Genomic DNA, 12,184 nt, shown 5'->3' with positions numbered 1-12,184 from the left:
GATCTCCCATCCACTCATCAAGATTCCTCTTGTAGAGAGTCAATGGAGTGAAGGGAGCCTCTGGGTTATGAATCTGTCCTCCAGCATGTCCTATTTATTTCAGTGCTGAGGTTCAAGTCTCTGCATAGCTCGATGGGATTTTTTTCTGAGGTGGTGCATGTGTCATAAATTCGGGTTGAAAGCATAGCTCGATGGATTTGGATTTTCTGAGGTGCAGGCATGTCCATTAATCGGGTTGGACATGGCTTTGAGCAGGTGGTATGCCACTAAGTAGAGCTGGAGTTTCTTTAACCGGGCAGCATATGGCATCTGTTTGAGCCCTTTGATCCTCTTGGTGAGGTACTTTTGGGGTCTTTCCAGTTGCTGCAGGTATCTGGTAAGGTACATCCCAAAAGGGGCATTGTACTCAAATATGGGCCTGATGAGGTGATCTAGATGTGAATCCCTTCATGATTAGGTGGGCTATATAAAATGTTTTCTAACCACTTTGTACGTGGTTGTCAAATGAGAGATTGCTATCAACAATGGATTACCACCTATGTGGAGAGTTGATTATGGTGCCCAGTTTGCAGTCATATAACTTGGTCAGCCAGAGTCCTTCAACAAGAGGGGTCCCAGGACTGAGCCTTTGTGGGATGCCACTTGTAACTGGTTTGGAGTCTGACATGGCTCCAGCAATTCTAACCATGTGGGTTCTGTCCTTGAGCCAGTTTGCAACCCATCTAGTGACATAGGGGTTTATATTTAAGCTGGTGAGCTTATCTATAATGCCTGAGTGGGGTATTGTATCAAAGGCTTTTGTGAGGTCCAATGGCCTTGGTGACTGTTTCAAAGAAAATGACCAGGTTTAAGAGGCAGGATCTGCCCTTAATAAAGCCAAACTGGGTAGGATCCAGCTCTGCTGGTGTCTGTAGTCCCCTATTATTATTTATGATGTCATGATGATCCTAGCTTTTTGCACCCCAAGCCAAGCTAGTCAGGCTTAGGTTTCCAGGATCCAGGAGATCCGTTGAGGCACCACCTTGAGGAGGGACCACTGTTGCTGTATGCCACTCTTTGGGTACATATCCTGTAGTAAGATTATTGAACAGTAGTTTTTGTTTGGGTTTAGCTCTTCTTCTTGGTTCATGTAGGGCGCAGCCGGGACACCATCTGGTCCCATTGATGCTGTGTTTTTGGCTTGGGCGGCTCTACCTGAGCATCTGAGAATGTCAGGTCAGCACACTCTGTTGGGATAGATATTTGCCCTTTGGTGGGGAGAGGGGAGAAGTTTGCACTGAACCTGTCAGCTAGGATGCAATTTTTTCTCTTCTCTCAAGCTGGCGCGATTTTATGAGTGCCCCGAGTTTTTGCTAATACTGATCAGAGATGCCCTTCCCTTTTGGGATTTTGCTCTATCATGTAGTAGCTTCCTCCTTCTATTGTATAGTTTGTTTATGGCTGGGGTCCACCAGACAGATTGGGTCTTGGTTTTATTTGGGATATTTTCCACAGGCCAGGGCTTGAAGGATTTTTATTACCGGTTTGAGGGAGGTGTGAAATTTGCTAGAGAAGTTTTTCACTGTGGTTTTCTGGAGTGAGATATTTATGGTGGTCTCTCTACCCAGTGAGGATACACTTTGGTCTGGAGCATAGTGTCCCCATGTTGGTGATGATCAGGTCCAGTTTTCCCCTCTTGTGGGAGTGGTAACAAGTTGTTCCATAGCATTTGAGTTTATAAATTCTAGGAACCTTGGGGGGGGTGTTGGGAGCTAGAGTAATGCTCCGAGTCTATGTTTGGGTAGTTGAAGTCGCCCAATATAATGGTGTTTGGAGAGACCTTCATATTTTCCAGTATTCTCAGGAAGGCCAAGTGGGGTTCCTGTGTTTGGGAGGGTGGTCTGTAGCAGGCTATAAACTGGAAGGCAGTTTTACCCACAGTTAGTTGCAACAGTTTTAAATATGCTTAACACCTTAGTCCCACAGCATACAAAAAGAATTAAAAACAGCCACATTCCATGGCTCAAACACCAATGCAAACTCCTTATGAAAGGCGGAGACAGAGCATGGATTAACTGGCAAACGATTAAAAATGACAAAAAATAGCAACTATTCAGACAGCTGTGAAACCAAGTCAAGAAACAAGTTAATAGAGATAAAAAGTCTTATTATACTCAACTACAAGATGGCCATAAAAAACAACCCTGAACATTTCTGGTCCTCTCTCTCTCTCTCTCTCTATATATATATATATATATATATATATATATATATATATATAGATAGATAGATACACCCTCTCTCATCAACCCAGGTACAAAAAAAAAGAATCCTAGCCCATACCCAGACATTCTCTCTCTTCAAACAGCTACCCATTTCAATACATATTTCATAGAATGCATAGCCAACTTAACCTCAAACTCACCTAAACCCCCCCCCTTCCACACAGCCAACTTCCCGTACCCATACCTCTCAACCTCTTAAATCTGGACAGAGCCATAAATAATTGGGAACAATGGCCTAATAATATGGACAATGTTTAAATATTGCTCTTGTAAACTTAGAAAGTTGATTGCATAGCAGGTTTTACATTAGCATGAATTTTCTATATAGTAAGAAGTCTGAATCATAAATGTCTGCCATCATTTTATGACTTTAATCTTTAATGAGTTCCCAACAATTTGTCAGAAAACAATGATTTTATAATAAACAGACCAAAAATATGAAGCAAAAATCTGAACATTCTGCGAAAATCTGTACAGTTGAATTGTATGCACTTATCTTAGACCCTAGTAAATTTCCTTCACAAAATCCACCTATCTACAACCTCTCCAGTACACACGCAGACAACTCCACCCACCTTGCCTTCAACCAGTTTCTATAACTCTCATAAAAAAGCTTTTATGTAAACTAAAACCTTGCTCCACCTCAAGGGACAACCTTCCCCAGGAATACCTAAATCTGGCTGCAGATGCAATAGCATACTCAATCAGCATTCTTATTAATAGATCAGTAACAGAATCCTGTATCCCTAACTTGTGGAAAATGGCACATATTACCCCTTTACATAAAGGACATAATTCCACTGACTTTACAGATTTCTGTTGCGTAGCTATCATGTCTACCCTCTCTAAAATCCTTGAAAGATGTATACATCAACAATTTGTCCACTATCTCTTACAAACTAAGTTAATCACCAATACACAACATGGATTTCAACCAGACCACAGCACCTCTACTGCATTAATAGCATTTACAGACACTGTCAATAAAGCTTTTACTCTAATGAACTTGTACCTGCAGTATTTCTAGATCTATCAAAAGCCTGTGACATGGTTTCTCACAGTAAACTCCTCAATCAACTTTCCACCCTGGGTCTAGAATATCCATCTATTCAATGGTTCTCTTGATACCTTGCCAATAGCCAACAAGCTGTAAAATGACAAGGATCCATCTCTGCATACCTTGCCACTTCCACAGGAGTGCCTCAAGGATCCATCATTGGCCCTCTACTATTTAATGTTTTTTATCAATAAGCTACATTAATTTTCTTGTGAAGACACCTTGATTCAATATGCAGATGACTCTACCATCATCTGCTCTTCAAACACTTTAACTCAACCTCCAAGAAATCCTTCAACAAGTTGTCATCTTCACTGAAACCTGCTACAACAGTACAACTCCTACTTAACCCCCCAAAAAGCAAACTCCTCCTCTTTACCCCAAAGACTCACACTACTAACAAAGCATCTTTCAAAATCTTTTCAGCAAACAGCACTGAAATCGAATTAGTCCACCATACCAAGCTATTAGAGGTCATAATAGACAATGATCTTAAATCTGACCTTCACATTCAAAGCGATATCAAGAAAACCCACCAAAAACTAGGCATGCTATACAGAAACAATCATTTTCTGAGCACAAACACAAAAATTACTCTAACCGAAACCAACCTTCTGTCCTGCCTACTCTGTGAAGTACCAGCTCTAACCAATTTACAATCCTCCATGAAAAAATAAATTGAAAGCTACAACAAAATTGTCAAGTTTGCTACTAATTCATCCTCTTTTACCCATCACTGTAAAGCTCTGCATACCCTTACCTGGTTAGAACTCCCCCTCCAACTCTCCTACATTCGTCTTATAACAATACATAAAATCATACACTAACCATTAGCCTGCCCAGCTCTTACCCCTTTAATCAACATATATTTCCTTAAAAGAACTTTCAGATTAAAAGACAAACAACTTCTCACCATAAATAAACTAAATAAATCCTCTGGACAAAGCCTATACTCATACTCAGTAGCAAAAAATGGAGCTGCTTAACTCTAACCACCAGAACTATTTATAACCTACCCACCTTTAAATGCTCCCCAAAGGAATACTTTACAAAATCTTGGACCTGTTCCTGTGCCAATCCTGGCTGAACTTACTCACTATACTTCACTCACCCCCTTCATCCTAGATCACACTTCACAACCCTCTGTAGCCTTCTACCTTACCTTATTCACTTCATCTCTATAGACCTTTCCTCTACCTCTTTCTCTTTCCTCCTTACTCACCTAAGCTACCTGAAGACCCGCTACCCTGCACTCTTCTTATAATCTCCTTCTCTCCATCCTTCCTCCTTCTATAACCATAATATGAACACCATCTCTCATACTAAAACATCACTCAAGTTCACCTAACTGTCTCTAATCATGTAATCTCTAATATCTCTTTAAATACCTTATTAGATTTGTCTCAGGTCTGGGCGGCACATGTACACAGAGGATAGTATTGTTGCTTCACAGCAAGAGGTTCCCTGGTTTGATTCTCTGCTGGGGTGCCTTTAGTGCAGAGTCTGCATGTCTTCCCTATGTTTGAGAGGGTTTTCTGTGGGTGCTCCAATTTCCTGCCACATTCCAAGGACGTGTAGGTGGACTGGACAATCTAAGTTGGCTATAGGTGTGACTGTGCAGTGTGAAAGAAATAGCGTGGCATGGCTAGCCATCTGGCAGTGTAAACCATGGCTCTAGACGATTGTCACTGTTGAAGTGACACCTCAACCCCATGTGCAAACATGGGAAAAAAGGGGTTGTGGATGGATTTGTCTCAGGTCTCATTTATCACATACTAATCTATGTAACAAATAATATGACTATTGAGTTTTTCCTCTCATTTTCTCCAACATGTGTTACTGTTTTTCTTTGCACTCTACTACGAAGCATATGTTCTATGTTTTTTCACATTACAACAATTTTTCACTCTTATATTTTGTAGTGTAACATGATACTTTGTGATTTAAAATATCTGTACTTGATTTTTGAAATATTTTGACTGTGGAGCTTTTTTTCCCCCCTGGGCCTTCTCTGAAAATGGGCACTTTTTGGCCCAGGCAGACTTTCCCAGTGAACAAATACCATAAAAGTAAAGTAAATAAATTAATAGGAGAAAAGCCCTATCTAGAATAAGACCGGCTATCATCAGACAAAAAAAAATGAACTCATTCAAACATTAAAAAAAAAAAACAAATTTAAAACAGTATTTACAAAAGGAATCTAACAGCAACTGTTTCCATGACACTGGCCAATTAGCTGTAAATGAAATACATTCTTAATGTGTTATACCTCCTTTACATTGTATATCATGTTATGGGGTTCATATTATAACACTGAACGCTGAAAACAGCGAACGGTATTTCATTGACACATATTCAGCAAACGCTGAAAATGCTGAAACCACAGAACAGCGATTTCTTTCCTAGGGAAAGAAATCACTATTCCAACCCCCCCAAAAAACATTAAACACTTCCAAACACATACACACATACCCTAACCCTAACTATACCCCCCCAAAAAACAGTAAACAACTAATACACATATGCACGTACCCAACCATACATCTAACAAAAAAAAAACAGTAAACATTTTAAAACATATGCACTTACCTTAACCCGCACCCTAACCCTAAGGTCAGTAACTCTCGCACATTTACATAAACAGTTCCAAACACAAACACACTTACCTTAACCCTAATCCTACCCCCCCAAAAACAAAAGTAAACAGGTGAAAACACACACACACGTAACTCAACCATACATCTAATGCAAAATAAAAAACAGTAAACACTTTCATACATATGCACTTACCTTAACCCCCACCCTAACCTTAAGGTCAGTAGCTGTTGCACAATCATGCTCGGGAGCTATACCAGCCAAGGGACCACACTACACTCCAGAACAGGCAAAGCAACGAAGCGGTCAAGCGACTTCTTTCCCAGGGAAAGAATTCGATGAACAGCCGCTTCGCTGTTTTGCCTGTTCACCCTACATGTGTCGACGAAAACGCATTCGACAAAATGTGTTTTCATCATTCTAATAGGAACCCATGTTATGCTACTGTAAATATGTTTGTGTTTCAGCTAGGAAAGCTGTATGCCATTTATTATCAATTGTATTGTGTTGTTACTGTTGTTAAACTTATTATACTAATTACTACAAACTGATGATACTGTGCTATTGTACCCAAGTTGGGGCTGAAAAGGGTCAATAGACCACCATACCTCTCAACTATATAGATTGTCACAGAATGTCCTGATTTTTGGCGTCATATTTTTGGTCCATTTTTCATAAAATTATGGTTTTCTGGCAAATTAGTGATAAATAATTAAGTACTGAAGTTAGAAAATAAAGACAGACATTTGAGTTTCAGAATTCACATCCTTCAGAAAATTCATGCTAATGCAAAACCTGTTATTCTATTGCCTTTTTAAGTATGCAAGAACAATGTTTAATAATTGTCCCTATTTCTGGTCCTTAGTCACACTTTTGTTTATGGCTTTGTACAGATTTCTTGCTCGAAGAAGTTGAGAGGTGTGTTGACCACCACTTTCAAGGTTACCAATTTTTAATTAATATGTAAATAAATAAAGTCTGTCAAAACTTACTATGAACCCAAATTTCCATGTGTAATGTATGAATCACCATCACTTGAATTATGATACTGAATTTTTGTAACTCAGATCCAAGGCATGATTTAGAAAAATGACAGTAAGACGTTTACTCATGGAATTGCAAAACTTCACTAACACTTTGATAGAAGGGTTTCATCATGACCATTCTAAAAATTTCATACCAAAATTCCACATCTAAAAAATGAAAACCCTGCAGAGCAAACAGATAGTTACAATGGAAGGAAGGACCATTTAACATTAGACTACTAATCATATAAATATCATACATAAAAGTGTTAAATATGAAATTCAAACTGAAAAAAAAACAACACATGCCCGACATTTATACGTACAATAGGGCTCTTGGGGTGTACCTGTAGACATATTATTCCACTACTAAAATCTCCAAGGCACTCACCCTTCAGGCTAATGGCTCACAATATTCCTAAATGTGTGATAATATTGATATCATGTGCAACCCCTTATGCCTATTTACACATAACACACACATATATATTTTACATACAGACAGATGGACAGAGATGATCTCTGTATCTACATCTATATTGATATTTATATCTATATCATCTATATCTTTAGAATAATAGTATCATAGGAAGTTACTAGACTAATGGCCCTAGGGACCTTACAAGCCTTGCCAAGTTCAACCCTTATTTCCATGATCAGCAACTATTGCCCTTTTCCAAGATGGACACAGGTGGAACCCTCCAGTGTAAATTTACGGTTAGCTATCCAATTGTCCAGGTTATGTTTGAAGAGGGCCAATGAGGTGCTCTGTTTGACATGAAGTGGGAGTCTGTTCCAAAGTTGTGGTAACCTCTAGGAGACAGATCTGTCTCTCTAGCAAGTTCTATTAATGTCACATAGCAGGTTAAGGTCTTTAGAGCAAGTAAACTGTGTACTATTTGACTTGTGGATATGAAGCATTTCCAATAAAGCAGGGTCAGAGATTGCCTCATATGCAAGACAGAGATTGCCTCTGAGCAGTCTGTATGAAATAAAATAAAGTTACAGTGATTTCAGATGATCCACATAGGACAGATGCTGAAGGCCTTGAATTTTCCTTGTGAGGAACCTTTTTGGTCTCTCCAGTTGCTGCAGGTGTTTGGAAAGGTGCATACCAAAGGGGCGTTGTACTGGATTATTGGCCTGATGAGGGAAGACTAAGGAAGGTTATAACTTCTTTTTTTCTGGATGCAATGCCCTTACTTATGAAATGAGCAATATACAATGCCCGTCTTACTACTGTGGAGACATGGTGATCAAAGGTAAGGTTGCTGTCTAGCTGTGTGCCCAGGTCTCTAATCACTGAGTGCATACTTAGTGTGTTGCTATTGATGTGGTAGTTAGTAAGAACATTGCTGTTACCAAAAGGGATGATACATTTTTTTGCATTGAGTTTAAGACCATGACTTTGGCACCAATCATTTGTTTGTTTAAGACCCTCTTGTAGGATGTTGATATCATTTAGAGATTCTATGACAGCTTCCAGTTTGCAGTCATCAGCAAACTTTGTCAGCCAAAGAGCTTTAGTTTTTGCTTGTGCTTTGGAAAAATAGATTCCAAATAGTAGCAGTCCCAGGACTAATTCCTATAGAACACCACTGGTTACAGGTCTCCTGTTGGAGGTGGATTTCCCTATTTTGACTATATGCGTTCTATCAGTGGGCCAGTTAGCGACCCATATAACTATATAACGGTTGATACCTAGCTGAGAGAGTTTGTCAATGATGTCTCAGTGGGAGATAGTGTCAAAAGCCATTTCTAAGCCTAGGTAGGCTGTATGCATAGATTTCCCCTCATCCAGGGCTTTGGTGACTGTCTCAAGGAAGTCCACCAGGTTTAACAGGCATGATCTCCCTTTGACAAATCCAAACTGAGAAGGGTCAGATGTTTGGAGATTGCCTATATTTTTGTGGATAAAGTCAATGATGATTCACCCCATGGCCTTGCAGATAAGGCTAGTCAGTCTAAGAGGTCTATAGTTCCCAGGGTCAGTGGAAGCACCAACTTAGTGCAAGGGAATAACAGTGGCTGTTTTCCATTCAGCTTGGATGAAGCTGGTACTTAGACTATGACTGAAAAGAGTACCCAATGGTGTTGCTAATTCTTGTTGGAGACCATGTAGGATGCAGCCTGAGATGTTATCAGGTCCCATAGATGCAGCATTTTTGGCCTTAGAGTGGGTGTTTATGACCGTCTCTTTAGAGATACAAGGTAGGGGACAGGTGGTAGGGATGTCATGGGTTACATGTGGCAGAGACAGGGGAGCAAAGTTTTCACAGAACCTGTCAGCCAACAGGTTAGCTATGTCCACAGGTTCAGTATATGTGGCATCATTAACTACCAGTTCAGCACAAATATGGGCCTTTCCTTTTAGGTTATGGATGTAACTAAAGAACACCTTATGTTTGTCCTTAGTTGAGGAAGCTTTGGAGAACTTCACAAGAAGTCTTATTTGCTTGCTTAAGCTGAGGATGGATTCTTTCCAGTTTAGGGCTTGCTTCCCCTTACTCTTACATAGCAATTTCTTACTCTTATTGTAAAGCCTGTTAATGGCAGTTGCTGACCAGGCCAGTTTGCTCTTCTTTGAGGAGCTTATTTTGGTCCTATCAGGTACAGCTGAATCAATGCAGTTATACAGGTGCTTGTATAAAGCATTGGTGTAGAACTCTGCATAGTCCAGCTCCATCAAAGGGGGAGGTACATGAAGCTATTTATACCATCCTGTAAGAGGTTATAATCTGCTTTGGAGAAGTCTTTTAGTTTAGTTGCTGCTGGGGGGGGGGTGCAGGTGTGATAGTTACTTTGAATGAAACTGATTTGTGGTCAGATCTCACTAGGAAAGACTTCACATTTGGGGTGCGACAGTGGTCTCCCATATTGGTAAGCATCAGATCCAGGATGTTTGCACCCCTTGTGGGGGGTGTCAACCAGCTGGTCCAGGGCATTGGATTTAATAAAGTTGAGGAACCTTTGGGCAAGTGAGTATGAGCACAAGTAATTTACCCAGTCAGTGGATGGGTAGCTAAAGTTGCCCAAAACCATGGGGTTTAGATGTATCTTGATAGATTCAAGTAGATCCAAAGAGGCAGAGTGGGTGTCCTGATTCATGGAGGGGGTTATGTGGCAGGCAATGACTTGAATATGCGTCCTACCAACAGTTAATTGCATCTGAAGTATCTCCAGGGAGTCATACTGTTTAACCAATCTGGAGGTGTATTTATCTTCAGTGAATAATGATACACTGCCTCCTTTAATTTTCACTCCTTCGGTTCATGGTCTGAATGTGTGGAAGGAGGTGGAGGTCTCCACAGCCTTGAACCAGTTTTCTGTGACCACACAAATGTCTGCATCTTCCAAGATGAGGACTGCTTCCAGTGAGTGCAGTTTCATGTTAACAAGCAACATAAGCAAAATAAAGTAATAAAATAGGAAGAGACACAACTACAGTAAAAGCATCCAAATAAAGTATAATTTTTTTGTTAAGTAGTAAAGGAGGATACAGAAGATAATTAAAGGTTAAGAAACTAGGAGTGGGCCTTCCCAGATGATCTCACTGTACTTAGTAGATTGAGCTGATGCAATAGGACTGGAAGGAGTATCCAATATCAAATATATAGTAGAGGCTGCCAACTCAAAAGCCACTAAGTTTTAAGAATACAGCAGCAGGTGTGCAACTGGGTGGGAAAAATAAAATGGGACAGACATCAGAACAAAAGTAATGTTCCCTGCAATATCAAGAATCCTTGGAAATAAGTCCAATTCATTAACCCTGATTAATGTTCATAACACACAAAAACTTTGCAAAACTTAGAAATATTTTGGCAAACTCAGAGCAGCTTTTGCAGAATACTGTTGAAACAACAACATAAGAGCAGTACAGTAACAAGCAGATGGAGTTTATATATACCACGTCCGAACAAGCAGATGGAGTTTCTTTAACAAGTGCATGCTGAAAAACAGTGATAAACTCAACAAAATGAATAAATGCAGCACACGATCATTAAATATCACTGAAACAGTTAGAAAAGTGCAAAAAATATACTTATACCAGCTTTGAATTTAAAAATGGTTTTAGAAGCAATCCAAATCTTGTAGCCAAGGGCATAAGATCTCTCTCTCTCTCTCTCTGTATATATATATATATATATATATATATATATATATATATATATATATATATATATATATGTATATAGATATATATATATATATATATATATATATATATATATATATATATATATATATATATATCCATCTGCCCATCTAGCTATCTAGCTAGCTAGTAAGTTCAAGGAAACATTGGAGGCAGCACTTTCATAAAACACAGATTTATTCAGTAATCACTCTAGCCCAATAAAATAAAATAAATGCCATCTTCACTTCCAGTTTGAAAACAAAGACAGAACATTTAGTTGCTTATCACTAACAGTACTAAGTCACAAGATGTAATGATGTTCCATAACTGTCTGAATTTTTATGTGTCACAATGAATGCATATTAACTCCATGTTTTAGTTATTAGTTATCTTATGCTTAAACACGTGACAATGGAAATCATGCTTCCAGAATCTAGTAGATCTTGAACCTCACTTTCTTCTTAAAATACAGCACACTTACTAGCCTGGTTATGATACAATGGCATAGTTCTGACTCAGTTATCCTAGATGTTGTTTTATCAAAGTGGGTCTATATCAGAATCGTGAAAGCTGTCTTTCGCGAATACATGTTCATCGACATGTAAACACTGAAGAACGAGAACAGTGAAGTACCAAAAGAGTGAAATGGAGAATGCCAAATGAATTTTCTTGGCCAGCAGGGTGATCGTGGGGATGAGGAAATTAATCCTTTTCCCAACTGTAGTGCAGTCTTGGAGTTGGTATATTTATTGGGGGATGCAGGGGGCTTGCTCCCCTGCAAAAACATTTGAAAAAGTATTTTAGGTAAGGTTTGTACAATTAGGTTTACCTTACCTGTATGGCGCTGTTACTTCCAGGAATGCATTCGGCGTTCCGCATTTCTCTCTTTTGGTACTTTGTTGTTCCCGTTTTTCGACGTTTATGTGTCGATTAACATGTATACGCAAAAGACAGTTTTCGCAATTATAATATAGACCCTTATCAAAGTCCATAGGAACAACTTAATTTCAACTATGCATTTCAATTTTTACATTTCTTCTAGTAACATTTTCTTCAGTGTTAGTAGCTGAGAGTTTTCACTGTGACCCATGATCCCACATTTGTA

The 12,184-nt window shown here is 39.2% G+C and overlaps 1 protein-coding gene across 2 annotated transcripts in view; it reads right to left on the bottom strand.

Annotated features, from left to right (window-relative positions):
- PRODH2 (proline dehydrogenase 2) overlaps positions 1-12,184 on the bottom strand; it is a 228,527-nt gene that overhangs the window by 197,545 nt on the left and 18,798 nt on the right. The window lies entirely within an intron of this gene.

Source organism: Protopterus annectens, chromosome 10.part0 (genome assembly GCF_019279795.1).
Source record: "Protopterus annectens isolate FY-2018-M chromosome 10.part0, PAN1.0, whole genome shotgun sequence".
NCBI classification, from domain to species: domain Eukaryota; kingdom Metazoa; phylum Chordata; order Ceratodontiformes; family Protopteridae; genus Protopterus; species Protopterus annectens.
Note: the sequence above shows the minus strand (reverse complement) of the source record. Positions and strands in the feature narration are given on the sequence as shown.